Raw genomic sequence first — 16,491 nt, 5'->3', positions numbered from 1 at the left:
GCAGTAATGCTTTCATGAGGAATTAAGCTTTAGAGATTTAATTATAACCATTTCCCCTTAAAGTTGCCTTTGAATTTTGTTAAGGGATTCTACGAGGATGTATAAGCAATATCCAAGCAGGAGAATAGAATACATTTTCCATCTTTGCCATACAGAATCGAAATCTAATACTCCCAGCTAGAGCCTTGCGTGTGAAAGATTTCTCTCCCTCTGATTCAATCTCCATTTGGGAAATGCATCACTTACTGAAAAAGCATAAACAATGTTGTTCTGACAACACTTTCTGCATGAGCTCTTTAAGCAAAAGACAATTTGTGCTGAAGTTCTAGACAGTTTAATGTTAAGGCCTGTGACTTAAAAGCAGTTAGGGTGAATCATTTCAAACTGATACCACTTAGCAGAGAGCTTTGCACGAAAGCAGTGCACTTTGCAAAGATAATGCATAAGTTCATTGTATATTGTGCTTTATTATACCATTTGGACAATGCATTATTCCATTTTGTTTTCCCTACTAAGGTGATAGTTAACTGTAGTCAGGTAGAAAAAAAGCTTAAGGCCAAATATTGAAATAGATTTTGTGAAATGTACAGAACTAAGAGAAGGAGCCATTGGTAAAGTAGAAATTTAGTTTGTACTATATTGAATTCAATTCTGCTTAGAATGATTGAGAAAATTTTGAATGATACTAAAAATCAGCCATGTTTTTGACAGTGAAGAAGAAAGTTGTACGTGGTAGAAATATATTCAGAGCAAAAAAAAAGGCAAAAGGAATTCATTCCAGAAAAGTGTGAGATAATGCATTTGGAAGGGACACACAAGGCTTGAACAGCTATATATAAATTCTAACAGCTAAATTCCATGGTGTGGTTTAATATTTCAAGTGAAATGTATCATAAATGTTATTAATTATTTCAATCCGTTAAAAATTTGAACTTTTATTTACTTTCAGCAATTAGTTGGCAACATGGCAACAAATCAAAAGGATTATCTCCAAAGTGCCTCTCTCCTTCCAGTTGGTGATACAGCAGCCTTTTCACAGCAAACACAGACTGACTAACTGGGACTGCTGCAGGCTTAATCAAAATCAGAGCTGACTGAAGCACAAAATGGGGAGATGGAGATACTAAACCAAAACATTACGGTTTAATTGCAGTTGCAAATTTTCTTAGGCAGGAAATATAATAGGAAAGGTGCCAATAAAAAGATTTTAGAGACTGGAATGTGTGCAGTACTTTCAAGTATATATTATGGATTTCCTGTATTCAGATTCAGCTATCACCCATGTGGCCCAGAATGGCATGGAGCAATATTCTTGCTACCTCACTGGTAGGTGTAAAAATAGTTGCCCTTGTAAAATGTTAGCTAGCACAATAGGCTATTAGTGATGTTCACTCCTAGGAACTTAAAGCTGTCAACCCTCTCAACCTTAGCACCATTGATGTAGACAGGTGCATGTACACTGCCCCCTTTCCTGAAGTCAATGACCAGATCTTTTATTTTGCTGAGATTGAGGGAAAGGTTGTTGTCATGACACCATGTCACTAGGCTCTCTATCTCCTCCCTGTACTCTGACTCATCGTTACTTGAGATACAGCCCACTATGGTGTTATCATCTGCAAACTCGTAGGTGGAGTTAGAACAGAATCTGGCCACACAGTCGTGAGTATATAGGGAGTAGAGGGCTGAGGATGCAGCCTTGTGGGGCACCAGTGTTGAGAATAATTGTGCCAGAGGTATTGCTGCCTATCCTCACTGACTGCGGTCTGTTGGTCAGAAAGTCAAGGATCCAGTTACAGAGGGAGGTGTTGAGTCCCTGGTCTCGGAGTTTGGTGATGAGTTTGCTTGGAATTATAGTATTGAAGGCGGAGCTGTAGTCAATAAACAATAGTCTAACATAGGTGTCTTTACTGTCCAAGTGCTCCAGAGCGGAGTGTAGGGTCAGGGAAATAGCGTCCCCTATAGACCTGTTACGGCGGTAAGCGAATTGCAGTGGGTCGAGGTTGTCTGGGAGGCTGGAGTTGATGCGTGCCATGACCAGCCTCTCGAAGCACTTCATGATGGTGGATGTCAGAGCCACTGGTTGGTAGTCACTAAGGCATGTTACCTTGCTTTCCTTCGGTACCGGGATGATAGTGGTCTTCTTAAAACAAGTGGGAACCTGAGATTGAAGCGGGGAGAGGTTAAATATGTCTGCAAATACCCCTGCCAGCTGATCAGCACAAGATCTGAGCACACAGCCAGGGACACCATCTGGGCCAGATACTTTCCTCGGGTTCACTCTCCAGAAGACTGATCTTACATCCTCGATGGTGACCCATGGGTTCAGTTGCATTGGAGGCTGTCAGGGTGGGTGGTGACAACCCACTTCCCTTATGTTCAAAACGCCCATAGAATGTGTTAAGCTCATCAGTAAGGGATGCGCTGTTGTTAAGTATGCTGCCCAACTTCGTTTTGTAGCCCGTTATAACATGTAAGCCCTGCCACAACTGATGGCTGGTCTGGGACTCTATTTTGAACCAGTATCGTCTCTTGGCATTCCTGATAGCTTTCCAGAGGTCATATCTCGATTTCTTGTAAAGGTTATGATCACCAGGTTTGCGTGCAGCAGTTCTCAACTTCTGTAGGGAGTGGATCTCCCTGTTCATCCATGGTTTCCGGTTTGGGAACACCCGTATTGTCGTCTTTGGTACACAGTCCCCAACACACTTGCTGATAAAGTCTGTGATAGTGGTGGCATACTCATCTAGGCTGGCAGCTGAGTCTTTGAACATGGACCAGTCCACTCTCTCAAAGCAGTCGCGTAGAAGCTCATCTGTTTCCTCAGACCAGCACTGCACAAAATTACCACCAACGTCAAGAAAAGTAGCACAAACATATTCATTCTCACTGCATCCTCTTTAATATCTTGGTAACAATTATTGTTATAGGTGAAACAGTGATAACTGTGTCTTAGCATATTCATTCATAAATTAGCAATCATTTTATCTGATGCGGTTACTATATGGAACAATCTTAAGATCAGTATTCTCTCTTGCATTTGGAATCATAGAAATATACTAAGAGGACAATGCCTGAATCAACTCTAACAGTGACCATTTAGACAAATCCCTTTGGGGTGAAGCAACAATTTATTTGTGTTGGTGATGACACACCTGGAGAACTGTGCAGAGTTTTGGTCCCCTTATTTAAGAAAGGATTTATTTTCTTACTGGAAACAGTTCAAAAGCATTTTATTAGGAGGGATGAGGGGGTTGACCTATCATGAACAGCTAGGCAAGTTGTATATGTATTCTTTGGAGTTTAGAAGAGGGGTGATATTACTGAAACCTGTAAGATTGTTAGTGGGCATGATGGGGAAGACACTGAAATGTTTCCACTAGTGGAAGTGCCTCAACCTAGGTGATAGAGTTACAAAATAAGGGAGCAGTCATTCAAAATTGAGTGTATAAAAAGTTCTTCCCACAAATGGTAGTGAATTTCTGGAACTGTCTACTCCACAGAGTTGTGAAGGATAGATTATTGCAGGTATTTAAAGAGGAGGTAGATAATTTTTTTAAAAGATTGGGGAATAGAGGACTCTGGGGAATTGGTGTGGTAGTGGAGTTGAGGTCCTGGACAGATCATATTGAATAGAAAGGCAGACTTGAGAGCCCAAGTGACCTACTCCTGCTCCGATTTTCTTGTGTTCTTGTGTTTTACTTGCAACTTCTTCCAATTTACTGCATTCCATTTGGTACTCACAACGTGGCCTCCAGTACATTGGAGAAACCAAACATTGGTGACGGCATTACAGAACACCTCCATGAGTCTGTAGGGGTGACCCTGAGCTTGTAGTTTTCATCCCACTCCTACTCGGATGTCCATTCTTGAGCCTGAGGAATTGGCCCTCAGGTCTCAATAACTTCAGGGAACCATCTTTTTTGGTCTGCACTCTATCATAAGCACTCCCACTGTTCTCTCTGCTCCTGCTTCTTTCTGCAACTAAACACATGCCTGTTTATTCACTTTTCCAGTTCAGTGAAGGTTAATTAACTTAAAAACATTGACCCTTTGTCTCTTTCCATAGAGGCTGCAGGATCTGCTGAGTATCCTCAGCATCTTCCTGCAATAGCTAATGGTTCATCAAATGGTGCATTCACATTTCCCTCTATACACCAAATCAAAATTACTTCATTTTGAACCCTTATATCAGTTCTCAATCATTTCTGTTCCAGTGAAAGAAAACCTAGTTGCATTTCCAAAACCACCAATGAAGAGGCATCAGCCAATACTCACTTGGGTCTGAAAGAATGAAAGGTAATCTCATTGAGACCTATAGGTTCCAGGAGGGATTTGCAGGACAGGTGCCAAAAGGCTCTATCCTCCAATGAAGCAGACCAGCACTAGAGGATGCAAGTCAGCCATTTAGGATTGGGAATGAAAAGAAATTTCTTATCAGGAGGCCGTAGACCTTGGGAAATCTTTACTTCAAAGGATTATGGATTTTCTGTCACAGAAAACATACAAAACTGAGATTGATAAATTTTTGGATATTGTGGGAATTACAGGGTATGAAGATTGTGTGGGAAGTTGGCCAAAACGCAATATGAGCTATATTCTAAACGAATAGCAGAGCAGGCTCAACAGGCCATATAGTCTACAATTAGCAACAATTAGTAAATTTCATAGCCTCTTGTTGTCCTTTTGAATCACTTGTAGTTCCTTTCGTTGACAATACCTCCTATTTTGTGTCATGTGCCAAGTTTGATATTATGGACCTTCCATATAAACCCAGATCATTCATTCATAGAGAACAATTAACATTTTTTCAGCATAACACAACTTAAAATTGATCTCAACCATTTTCAGATGTTCTTACGTCACTCCAGAAATTTGATTTCCTGATTTCTGCACCAGGGGTGCTTGGGATGATACTATTCCCTCTGTGGTTTGGAGCATTGTGGGGGAGGTTAAACTAAAAGTTCCCTCCCAGTACAACAGAATGCTGGATTGGGACCTTATCAGGCAAGTTCCTTACTCACTTTACACCATCACTTCATTGCACTGACTCCCTCCGTTACTTCAATATTGCTCCTGATCCTCCGAGACCCAGGCTCCAATCCTCCCGACCCTCCAATTCTCTTGAACCTGCCATTCTCTCAACAACCCCCTCACCCAACCCAACAATCGCAGGGCTGAATGAGACACCAATCATCAACACCCTCCCACCAACCCTGCTGTTCACCTCAACACTGCCACGACTTTTCAGCCCCAACCACAGGCTCTGCTCTTTCTCCCTCCCCTTCCACCCCAGATCATCTGCGCCAGTCACCTTTACCCCACCACAGCACCAGCTGTGAACGTGCTCCATTTTGTTCCCAATTATTTTCCATCGCACCACCCCTCCCCATTTCACTCCACACTAACCACAGCACAGGCCTCGATCAGGCTTGTGGTTGGTGGCCCTCCCTCCCTCTCAAACCTTGAACCCAGCCCAGGTCTTGATTCTCAGGCAGCACACTTTAGAATACCATTATCCTTGGACACAACTGACATTTGCAATTACATATGCCCTACTGCAGCACCCATGTAGAATCTCCAGGTCAATGTCCCCAATACTAACTACTGGAGGACAAGAGTTTATATCTGAAAGTCAAATATAACCATTATGTCTTTTTTAGCCCAATTTCTATCCATGTTTTCATGTTTTCTTTCAAACCAAACACCACACTAGTACCGCTTTTCAAATGTCTATCAATAAATTACTTCAGTTGTACAGAACTGATGTGACTGATGAAGAAGTTTGATAGCATAAACATAGAGAATTCTTCCATTTGTGTCGGGTTCCAAAACAAGGGAGACATAAAGATGAGAAAGTCATTTGGGAGAAGCCTCTCTGCCATGAGGATAGTGAGAATGCACAACATGCTTGCATAAGACATGATTGAAGATTGCTCCAGATACATATAAGTACAAGTCAATAAGAGAAAATGAAATACAAGTCTAGATTGCAGATGACACCACTGTAGTGGGCGAATCTCAAATAATGATGAGTCATGGTACAGGAAGGAGATAGAGAGCCTCGTGACATGGTGTCAGCACAGCTCAGCACATCACAGAAACCAGCCTCCCCTCCATGGATTCTGTCTACACTTCTCGCTGCCTTGGTAAAGCAGCCAACATAATCAAAGACCCCACCCAACCTGGACCTTCTCTCTTCTCCCCCCTCCCATCAGGCAGAAGATACAAAACCCTGAAAGTACATACCACTAGGCTCAAGGACAGCTTCTATCCTACTTTTATAAGACTATTGAACAGTCCCCTACTACAATAAGATAGCCTCTTGACCTCACAATCTACCTTGTTATGGCCTTGCACCTTATTGTCTGCCTGCACTACACTTTCTCTGTAACTGTAACACTTTATTCTACATTCTGTTATTGCTTTCCCTTGCACTACCTCAATGCACAGTTGTAATGAAATGATCTGTATGGATGGCATTCAAAACAAAGTATTTCCTCACCCAACAGTCAGCAATGTGTGCCTTGCCTCACAATATCATTAATGACCCTTAAAAAAATTTCAAATTGCATGAACAATAATGAAAGGACAACTAAGACAACTCACTGCCAGAAAACAAAATATCATATAATTGAACTAGTCATAGCCATAAATGAAAGACTAGAATGAGATATTCTTTGGGTTTTTTTAAGCGTAGGCTCTTCGGCCTTGATTATAAAGTTCATGCTGCCATCTACTGTCGAGTTAGTGAAGTTTCACAACATACGCACAAGAATTGTACATAGATGATTAATTATTCCCTGTCCATTTTCTGAACTCTAAAGCAACCAATTCATCACATTCTATGGAAAATTGGAAAAGTGTTCACCAAGGTCACATTGACCTGAAAAACAAAATACTGATGGAAGTCCATTCCTATAAAGAGCTTTGTTGGCTTTGAATCAGAAAGGGGACTCTATAAATACAAGCTCCATCCTTGTCAATGAAGACAATGGAAGAAGGTAAGGTCATGATAGAACGAGCTAAACAGGCTGTGCATGAGTTATGTGCACTTTGTTCACTTTCCTTCTATACTCTTATTTCTAGATTGCTTAGCTGTTTGCATAAAGTTATACTAACCAAGTATTACAATGTAGTGTTTAGCTCATGCAAGGTTTTCCTTTATAGTTGTTCTACCTGTATGAAAAAATAATTGTGAATTCATTCCCATCAATGTTTCACAGATATTGATGTATCAAACCCTAAAGATGAGTATGATGGCCTTGGATGGCCTTTGATTTTTACATTGGATCACTGATATCTTTTAACGAGGATAAATTCCAACAGTTAAGAGTTTCATTGTCACCAGGTTTCTACCCTTGGTAACATTTCTGTTTTTGTTTACTTTGTAACATAAAATAAATAGAAGCAGGAAAAGGTTATAGAGTCATAGAGTCACAGAGCAATACGGCACAGATACAGGCTCTTCAGCCCAATGAGTCCATGCTGACCATGGTGTCCACTCATCTAGTCCCAATTTCCTGCATTTGGCTCATATCCCTCTAAGCCCCGCCCCTCCATGTACCTATTAAAGTGCTTCTTAAATGATACAATTGTACCTGCCTCAACTATTTCCTCTGGCAGCTCATTCCATATGCTCACCACTCTGTGTGTGAAAAAGTTGCCCCTCAAGTCCCTTTTAAATCTTTCCCCTCTCACCCTAAATCTATGCACTGTAGTTTTGGACTCCCTACCCTGAGGAAAAGACTGCTACCATCCACCTTAGCTATACCCCTCGCAAATTTTATAAACATCTATAAGGTCACCCCTCATACTCCTACTCTCCAAGGAATAAAGACCTAGCCTGGCCAATCTTTCCCTATAACTCAGGCCCTCTTGTCCTGGCAATATCCTCGTAAATCTTTTCTGCACTTTTTCCAATTTAACTACATCTTTCCTATAACAGGATAACCAATACTGTATAGAACACTCCAAGTGTGGCCTCACCAATGACTTACACACCTGCAACATAATGTCCCAACTCCTATACTCAATGCCCTGACTGATAAGGCCAGCACACTAAACATCTTTTTCACCACCCTGTGTACCTGTGATGCCACTTTCAATGAACTATGCACTTGTACTCATAGGTCCCTCTGTTCCATAACATTCCCAAAATTTATAGAGTTCCCAAAGTGCATCACCTCACACATCCATTTGCCACTCCTCGGCCCACTTCCCTAACTGATCAAGATCCCTCTGTAATCTACAATAACCTTCTTCACTATCAACAACACCTCCTAATTTTGTGTCACCTGCAAATTTGCTGATCAAACCTTATGCGTTCACATCCAAATCATTTATATAAGTGCTGCCTCACTGCCTCACTGACTCAGTAAAGCAGCCAGCATAATCAAAGACCCCACCTACCTGGCCCGGAGAGACGGAGGAGCAGCAGGTCCCTCACAGTTATGGGCTAACTGTTTAAAAAGCTTGTGTGTTTTTGCGGGCTTTTTCTTGCACAATCAGCCCAGGGAGACAGAGGAGCAGTGGGTCCCTCACAGGTACGGGCTAACTGATTAAAAAGCTCGTGTGTTTCGTGTGTTTTCGGAGGCTATTTTTCTTGCAGAATTAAGAAGGGCCAATAAAAAGGAGGTTGTGTAAAGCGGAGCAGCCATTGTGGAGTGGCCATTGTCGGAGTGGTCCGAGTCAGAGTGGTAAGGCTTTGGCTCAACAGGCTTCGGCAAGAACAGGCAAGAGGCGATGTAAGTGGGTAAGTTGATTTCTTTTTCCTTGTTACATTCTTTGTAGAATTGGGTGGCATGTCTGCAGGGTTAGTGCTTTATTCAGGGTGTCAGATGTAGGAATCCTGGGAGACTTCCAGCTTCCCCGATGGCCACATCTGCGCCAGGTGCGCTGAGATGCAGCTCCTTAGAGACCATGTTAGGGAACTGGAGCTGCAGTTTGATGAACTACGGCTTGTTAGGGAAAGTGAGGAGGTGATAGACTGGAGCTACAGGGAGGTAGTCAATCCCTAGGCTACAGGAATCAGATAACTGGGTGACTGTCAGAAGAGGGAAGGGAAATGCCCAGATAGTGGAGAGCGCCCCTGTGGCCGTCTCCCTCAGCAATCAGTATATCATTTTGGATGCTGCTGAGGGGGATGACCTGACAGAGGATGGCCGTGGTGACCAGGTCTCTGGCACTGAGCCTGGCTCTGTTGTGCAGAAGGGAAGGAGGGAGAAGAGAAATGCAGTAGTCATAGGGGATTTCATAGTGAGGGGAATGGACAGGAGATTCTGTGAGCCTGATAGAGACACCCGTATGGTGTGTAGCCTCCCAAGTGCCAGAGTACAGGATGTCTCGGATCGGGTCCAGAGTATTCTGAAGGGAGAGGGCGAGCAGCCAGAAGTCTTGGTACATGTTGGTACCAATGACATAGGTAGAAATAGGGAGGAGGTCCTGAAGAGAGAATACAGGGAATTAGGAAGGAAGTTGAGAAGCAGGACCTCCAGGGTAGTAATCTCAGGATTGCTGCCTGTGCCACGCGCTAGCGAGGGCAAGAATAGCAGGATCAGGCAGATGAATGTGTGGCTGAGACACTGGTGCAGGGGTCAGGGCTTCTGAGTCTTGGATCATTGCAATCTCTTCTGGGGGAAGTATGACCTGTACAAAAAGGACGGGTTACACCTGAACCCAAAGGGGACCAATATCCTTGCGGGCAGGTTTAATAGAGCTGTTAGGGAGAAATTAAACTAATTTGGTAGGGGGATGGGAACCGGAGTGATAGGGCTGAGGAAGGGGAAAACAGTAATAAATCAAAGATAGTGCGCAGTAAAGAGGACAGGAAGGACAGGCAGGTGATGGGGCAAATTTGCAACCAGTGGGATGAGTTGCAGTGCAATAGAGTTGCAGTGCAATCAAAGCAAGAAGTACCAAATACTGGACTTAAATTATTATACCGAAATGCACGCAGCATAAGAAATAAGGTGGATGATCTTGAAATACAGCTGCAGATTGGCAGGTATGATGTTGTGGCCATCACTGAGATGTGGCTAAAGGATGGATGTCTTTGGGAGCTGAACGTCCAAGGATACACAGTGTTTTGGAAGGATAGGCAGGTAGGCAGAGGGGGTGGCGTGGCTTTGCTGGTAAGAAATAATATTAAATCCTCTAAGGGGACCTACTCTCTCCCTAGCCAGCCTTTTACTCTAACTATAGCTATAGAACCTCTTGGGATTTTCCTCAGCCTTACCTGCCAGGTCCAACTCATTCCCTCTTTGCCCTCCTGATTTCCCTCTTAAGAGCATTCTTAATCTTTTTATAGTCATCAAGGGATTCACTCATCCTCGACCTCATAAACCCAATGTATGCTTCCTTCTTTTTCTTAATATCTCTCGTCAGCCAAGGTTCCCTAAGCTTGCCGGGTTTACCCTTCACCCTAACAGGAACATGCTGCCCCTGGACTCTTGATATTACACCTTTAGAGGCTGCCTATTTGCTATTCGTTCCCTTCCTTTCAAACAGGCTCACCCAATTGACCTCTGCTAGCTCCTGCCTAATTCCCCCAAAATTAGTCCTGCTCCAGTTTAGGACCCTAACCTGTGGACCTGTCCTATCTTTTTCCATATCTTAAAACCAATAGAATTATGTTCATTAGAGCCAAAGTGCTCCCTGACTGCCACTTCAGTTACTGCCCTGCTTCGTTCTCTAAGAGAAGGTTCAGTATTGCACCCTCCTGAGTAGGGCCCTCTACATATTGACTCAGGAAACTTTTCTGGACACATTTCACAAATTCCACCCGATCCAGGCCCTTATCTCTCTGGGTAGTCCAGTCAATAGCAGGGAAATTAAAATCCCCCACTAATATAAAGCTATGATCCTCATAACTCTGAGCAATTTCTCTGCACACCTGCTCCTCAAGTTCCTGTTGACTATTGAGGGGGGTCCATAATACAGCCCTACTAGAGTGACCCTTCCCTTCTTGTTTCTAAATTCTATCCAAATGGTCTCACTGGACAACCCTCCAAGAATGTCATCCCTAAGCACTGTAGTTATGTCCTCCCTTATCAAAAAGCCAACACCCCTTCCTCGCTTACCTGTTCCTCTGTCACACCTGTAGCGTCTGTATCCTGGAATATTGACCTGCCAGTCCTGCCCTTCTCTCAGCCATGTTTCTGTTATGGCTATAATATCCCAGTCCTCAGAGCCAATCCACACTCTGAGTTCATCCACCTTACCTGTTAAACCTTGTGCATTGAAATAAATGCAGTTTAACTGGGTATTCCTTTCCCTGCCTTTACTATCCCCAGCTATACTGCCCCTGGCTATCCTGACTACTAAACTTGCTGTCGCTGCCTACTGCTTTATCCCATGACTTTCTCCTGCTCAAAGTCCCATCCCCCTGCCAATTTAGTTTAAGCCCTCCCATGTAGCACTAGCAAACTTACTTCCCTGCAAGGATATTGGTCCCTCTCTAGTTCGTGCAACCCGTCCATCTTGTACAGGTCGCCTCTACCTCAGAAGAGATCCCTATGGTCCAAGAACCTGAACCCCTGCCCCCTGCACCAGCTCCTCAGTCACAAATTCATCTGGCTTATCTTTCTATTTCTGACCTCGCTAGCACGTGGCACCGGGAGTAATCCAGAGATCACTATCCTTGAGGTCCTACTTCTTAACTTCTTACCTAACTCCCTATAGTCATTCTGCAGAAACAACACGCATGAAATGCTGGAGGAACTCAGGTCAGGCATCATCTATGGAAGAAAATGAACAGAAAACATTTTTTGAGCCAAGACCCTTCTTTAGGACTGGAAAGGAAGAGGGCAGAACCTCATCCCTTGTTCTATCTATGTCATTTGTACCAACCAACGACAAGGTTGTCTGACCCCTTGAGCCTGCTCCACTATGCAATAAGATTGCGATTGATCTTTTACCCCAACACCAATTTCTTGCATGAACCCCTTAATCCATTGATTCCCTTAATGTCAAAACATTGCTCAACTTCCATCTTAAATATACTCAGATGCTAAGCCTCCACTAATGCTAAGCATTTAGTAAAAAATTTCAAAAATTCATAACCTTCTGGATGAAAATCATTCTGCTCCTTTCCAACTTGAATGGCTTTTATTTTGAGACTGTGACATCTGATTCTAAACACCCTATTTTAAGATTTACTTCATTTACAGTTTTGTTTAATGTTCAAGATTTAATTTAAGTCATGAGTCTTATTCATTAGCAGAACAAAATTAAATATAATTATACCACAAAAGCTTTGAGAAAGGAATACATTTGAGAAGTGGAAGGACATGGGAATATAGTTTGGAGGATTGTCATAAAAATGGCTCTGCATACAGTTACATTGGTTGTAAGCACATTGCCACCTCCTACAAAACACTGAGATGCAGGCAGTCAGGCTCTGGGGATTTATCAGTTTTCAGTTCCTTTAATTTCTCCAATTTTTTTTGCCAATGCTCTTTTCTTTTAGCTCCTCATTCATTCAATTCCTGGTGTTTTCCATTATCTCCAAGAAGGCACTATTTCCACAGCATTAAATTGCACCCAGTACAAAAAAGCAATACTCATTAAAGATGATAGTCTGTTCCTTAAAACCACAAAGGCTCATCTTCTGAGCAACAGCAGCAAATTCTCTTTTCCACTTGCTGTGTTCTGTTGATTACAAATGCTCTTCAACCTGGTCAAGCTTTCTCTCTCTGTCCAACCCTATAATTGTACATGCTTTTTTGCTGTGAACTGATATGTTAACAAACAATCTCTCCTGAGCTTCCTTACTCATCATCCTTTCAAATAATACAGGATGGTAGTGTAGTGGTTAGCATAATGCTATTACAGCGCCAGCAACCCGGGTTCGATTCCAGCCACTGTCTGTAAGGAGTTTGTACATTCTCCCCGTGTCTGCATGGGTTTCCTCCGGGTGCTCCGGTTTCCTCCCACATTCCAAAAGAAATACAGGTTAGGAAGTTGTGGGCATGCTATGTTGGCACCAGAAGCGTGATGACACTTGCGGGCTGCCCCCAGAACAGTCACACAAAAGATGCATTTCACTGTGTGTTTCAACGTACATGTGACTAATACAGATACCTTATCTTATTTTAAATTGTATTTATTTCTATCCCTGTTTCTTCTTTTGCAGCTGGAACTATCCTTCATCATCCTGGTTTTCTCTCTCAGACTTTGCTACTCTTGCCTGAGACCCTCACACATTTTTTTTGCAGTAAGCATGCCATTAACTTAACTGACCATCATACTTTTCTTCTCAACTTTACACCATGTCAAAATATGTTGTATTTGCTTTAACAGCCTTTACAACACCATTCCATTACAACAATGATATTAAAACGCTAAATTAGTCTTACACGTTTAAAATATTTCATTATATATTTGAGCTACCTCTTACAAATCCCTACCTTGAGAGCAAGCCACTTTTATGCCAATCTGCCAAACTATATCCCCATATACTTCCAATTCCCATATTTATTCCTTTCTCAGAGATTTTGTGTTCTAATTATATTTAATTGTGTTCTGGTCTGGTGTCTCAAATAGCAAGTGTAATAACTCATTAGCACCATAAGCTAGATTTTAACCGATAAATATGAGAATCTAATCCAAGGAGGAAGTTCCAAGCTTAGCCCTGTACTGAGCATGACATTGCTGTAACTTCTTTAGTTACTGTCTTCCTTTATTGCTCTAACGTGTGGTAATCCTGTCAGGAGACATTCAACATTTTAATGCTGTAAGGGTAATCAGTGGTGCAGGTATGTCATAGTGACATAATCCTCTAGGTTTACATTCAGGCCACCATTTGCTTTAACATCAGTTGTTCATTTGTAGCTATTCCAAGGAGATTTTGTCTCTCTTCCTTCTTAAACAAGAGAGTCACATTTGTGAGTTTCCAATCTGCAGATACCCTCTTGAGTTTTGAAAAACTTCAACCAATGGCTCTATTATCTCTGCAGCCTCTTCCTTTAATAATTTAATGATTCCGTTGGTCAGTAGGGCCTCATGACTTGCCTGCCTTTGGTCTCATTAGATTTTCCAAGATCTTATCCCTCATGATAAGGATTGTTACAAGTTCTTCCATGTTATCTGAAACTAGCTCATCTCTTTTCTGAGATATTTACGGTGTACTCAGTGTAAAGACCTAAGCAAAAAAAATGGTTTAAATTATCTGCCTTTTCCTTGTTTCCTGTTGTTAATTTTCCATTTCCAATCTTCAATGGTCACACACTTAACTTAGCTACCCTTTTCCTTTTTATATTTTCATAGAAGCTCTTGTTTTGACATTCCTTGTCACTTTTCTCTCTTAATCAATTGCCTTCCTTTTTCCCAGTCTTTTCGTCTGCCACGAGATTTTGCCATTTTCTATGCTCTAGCTTTTTATTTCATATTTTCCTTCACATAATTTGTTAACTATGGATAGCTCAGCTTTCTCATTGAGTTCCTATTTCTAATTGGATTAAATTTCTGCTGAGCACTATGAAGCATCTGCTAAAGTATCTGTCACTGCCCATCAACTGACCTTTCCTTTACCTTATTTTTCCTATCAACTCTAAACAATTCTTCCTTCAAACCTTTGCAACTGCCTTTATTTAAGTTGAGAACATTGTTTTGGGACTCAAAGTGTTTGTGCTCAAATTATGTCTGGAATTCTACCGCATGCTCTAATTTTGTTAAATAGGCTCTTTCACGGTACTTTATTGCAAGTTTTCTGAAAGTTTACCACATTCACAGGTTGCCCATTATCAATTCTGCTAGTTACAATCTCAAAAAAAATATTCATCAAACATGCCTTTAGTCCTATTCTTTGATCTACATTGACCCTGCCCAATTGTATCATAATATTCCAAGTACTCTGTCACTACTTTCTTAATGCTATTTTCTTTCAGCTCCCCATTCACCCAAGACCTGGTGTTTTTCATTATCTCCAGGAAGGCACTATTTCCACTGCATTCAGGAGTAAACACCAACCTTTTTCGAGAGATGGATTTGTAGTATACTGGCATTGATCAGATTAGACTGAAGATTTCTTGCTTCACCACTCATCTCCTTGCACCAAAGGCTTTTGTCACTGCTATTGTTCTATGAAGAAGAATGACATGAAATCCAGTGCAACAGAATAAAAAGGCAGATGTGTATTTGCATTATCAGGTTGCTTCTCACATAGAATCAGTCCCATTACAGAACAGGAGGATGCCATTCTCTCCATCCATTTTTGCAGAGTAATTTATTTAATCCCATTAGCATGCTTTTTTCTTGTAGCCCTGCAAGTTATTTTCTCTCAAGTAGCAATCTCTTTCCCTTTTAAAAGCCCTGATGTTTTTACCAACATGTACAGACATTGACTTTGAAATCATAACCACTCTCTGCATAAAGGTCTCTCCTCACAGTCCTTCTACATCTTTTCCCCATCAAATCTGTGCCCCCTGATCCTTAAACCATCCAGTAATGGAAACAGCTACTGTATATAATGGATATCTAATACATCCGTTTATTAATCTGATACTGTAGCTTGAAACCTTTTTTCAACATATTAAAAGCTTAATTAAATTGATATTCAGTAAAATATGTTGAAAAAAATTGTCTTTTCTCTATCCAGTTTAATTACTGATTAAAATTAGCTTGATGTAATAAAATGGGATTATGACCTTTGTATCAGGAGGGCCATCATGGCTAATGGACTGGACACTATATAACAGCAAATTCAGAAAGGACTTGATGACTAGCAGGACTGGCATGTTTGAGCATAATCCATTGGATTAGAAACATGTCAGCAAATAAAAGCCACCAGTAATTAACAGATATTGACTACGTAATTCTCAGTGCCTTAGCTTTAGATTCAAGTTGTATTAATCTCCTAACTTCAAAAGCACATCGTTTTCTTCATCTAAAGATGAGGTTTTTTTTTAAAACAACTTCACAGACAAGTGAGCTAATTATAACTGGCAGTCTCTGCTGAGGTGTATGCTGGATAAAAAGCAAACAGAATCATACAAGGACTATGAGAACTGTTGCTAGGCCTGGAGCACCCAATTTAACAGAGGTGCAAAGAGTTGTACAGGAGTCAAACATTCCACCTTAAAGGATCAAATAGAGGAGAATCTGGACTTATTAAGGGAATACCTGCCACAAATCAAAATTAAATCAGTACAATTATTCAAGATGGTCTTTCAGATGTGTCTCATTTGTAACATTGGCTGAACTTTCGAATCTAAGTATGTGTGCAGTTGAAAGGATTTTTTTTTACAACTATCTTGTATATTCTAATTACAACCCAGAATACTAAAAAACAAAATACCCCAAGTAGCATCACGATGAGGGGAATGTGCATAATTAGTGTTACAACAGAGCTACTGCAGTACCATTAGAGGGTGACATGAGAAACAATGAGTTTCTCATAGTTCCTGATACATGGACAAGAGAGGTCTGGAGGGGTATGGGCTGGGGGCAGGTAAATGGGACCAGAAGAATAATGTTTCAGCACGGACTAGAAGG

This window comes from Pristis pectinata, chromosome 4 (genome assembly GCF_009764475.1).
Source record: "Pristis pectinata isolate sPriPec2 chromosome 4, sPriPec2.1.pri, whole genome shotgun sequence".
Taxonomy (NCBI): Eukaryota; Metazoa; Chordata; class Chondrichthyes; order Rhinopristiformes; family Pristidae; genus Pristis; species Pristis pectinata.
This window is presented reverse-complemented; position numbering follows the sequence as displayed.